At 35.6% G+C, this 2,192-nt stretch overlaps 1 protein-coding gene across 1 annotated transcript in view; it reads left to right on the plus strand.

The window, feature by feature from the left end:
* Positions 1 to 2,192, plus strand: part of LOC101987886 (prostaglandin-E(2) 9-reductase-like) — a 20,860-nt gene that overhangs the window by 1,093 nt on the left and 17,575 nt on the right. The window lies entirely within an intron of this gene.

Below are 2,192 nucleotides of genomic sequence, written 5' to 3' on the forward strand. Positions count from 1 at the left end.
TCCTCCTCCTCCTCCTCCTCCTTCTTCCCCACTAAAATCATTAATACTGACTATATGTACTTGAATATGCAGCTGTCCTTCAGAACATGGCCAACCTACGTGTGGCCACATGCTTGAAGTAAGTGGATTTTTATTTCTCAGAAGTCATTAACTTTCAGTAGCAGTTTTTTTTTCTCGGGCAGGGGCAAGGCCCTGTTTATCCATCCTCTGTCCATGCTGCAGTGTTGACTGGATTGATATTATGGAGGGTTTCTGCAGACAACCACAGCTGCTATCAGCTCATGAATGCAAGCTGTTCCATCCCATCCAGAAGACACTGTTGAACAGCAGTTTTCTGTTTCATAATCTCTGGGTCTTACACTCTTTCTTCCCTCCTCTTCCATGATGTTCCCCGAGCCTCTTGAAGAAAGGATGAGCAATTGAAGTCCCATTTATGGGTGAGCCCATCATGGACACCTGTTCTCTGGACACAAACAGTTGTGGATCCTGGTATTAGTTATTTTCTATGGCAAAAAGAAGCTTCTTTGATGAAGACTGAGAGATGCAGTAATCTATGAGCATAAAGATAAACATTTACAATATAAGTCCAACTTTTAAAAAATGTCTCTGAGAATCCACAATAATTCCATTCATAAGTTAGTGTTGAAGGCTTGCAAAATATAAAGTAACAATGGGAATTGGATCACACTTCTTATAAAACTCATTATGTACCTATCCAATAAGTCATTGTAGTGAACTGAAAGTGTTAAACGCTAGTCACAGGTAATAGAAACATTGGGTGGCTTCGGAAGGATTGTCTCCAAATGACAGGGATCAATATATTCAGTGTTGGTGGAAGAATGACAAAGTATTAGTATTGAACAGAACAAGTTTGTTTTAACTGACATTTATTACTTTTGTTAAAGATAGAACTGTATCTTAGGGAACAGAATGAAATCATTCTTCCATAACGCTTTTACTTGTAAAAGTAAATGTAATACATGCCATTGAGAAATAGAAAGGAACAAACAGAAGCTTCTTTTACAATCTAGTAGAAGTTTTTATTCTGAACGTGATTCTTAGTCAATAAATGACCTCCATATGAGGTCACTGCTGGAACAAAAGCCTGCGCCATTTTATGCTTTGTGGTATTGTTTGTCTAGCTAAGTGCTATGGGGGTAAAACAAACACAGGATATCTGATTAAATCATTAAATTATTCACTGATTGAAATTTGAGGAAATTTTGTAAATATTATTATCCTGACTTTGTCCCCCAGCGGCAGCTTATTAAGGTGTGGTCCTTGTCCTGGTAACAATAACTGGTCAGAAGAGTAGTTCTCAGCTCTCTGGGCATCTGCTACATCCAGATATTCTCACTGTGGTTTTCATGGATATGAATTTAGCATCCTACCTACCCGTCAGTCTTCCCAGTTCTGATGCAGACCAAGGGCAGACTCATGTAAACTTCCTGCATGTAAAATTAGTGGATCAATTTTTGTCAGGATAATTATTAAAATCAATGAACTAGTATTTAAACTAAAAAGGACTAATACACATTTTACTGTTTCAGAGTATCATCTATGATGGCTATACTTTTGGTTTTGAATGAATGATTTATTAAATATATGCAAAAATGTAAAAGAATAAATTATGAGGGGCAAACAGAGAGAAGCAGAATATAGATAGCAAAACATTAAATCAGGGGCTGAAAAACATCTAGTAGAAACTAACTCTAACTGTGGGAACCCCATTGAGGCAACCAGATGGAATTTTCCAGTTAAAAGTACATCTACTTGTATTAGTGATTAATCTTATTCTGAATCTCAGGCTAGCCTAGATCTGACAGTGAAACCCATGGTCATTTCTACATTACAGCTATTATCTTTTGGATCTAATTTCCAGAGAGCTGAGAATATAAACATGTAACTCCATCAGTGTTGATGTTTTCTCTGATACCCAAAAGCTGGTTTAGATATAGTAAGTTACAGATCTAAAGAGTACACTCAATTTGGCTCATTTCCATAATTTTGGCTTTTCAGGTATTTGCATTTCAGGTTAGTACTTTCAAATACTATAATATACATGAATAAAGCAGATGCTAGATCATTTTACATTAAAATGGATATCAAATTTATATCTATTTGAAAATATATCAAAATGTAACAGTAATTTACTTAATTCTTATGTAAAAAAACTCATCAAATAAACTAAT

This window comes from Microtus ochrogaster, chromosome 16, assembly GCF_000317375.1.
Source record: "Microtus ochrogaster isolate Prairie Vole_2 chromosome 16, MicOch1.0, whole genome shotgun sequence".
NCBI lineage: Eukaryota > Metazoa > Chordata > Mammalia > Rodentia > Cricetidae > Microtus > Microtus ochrogaster.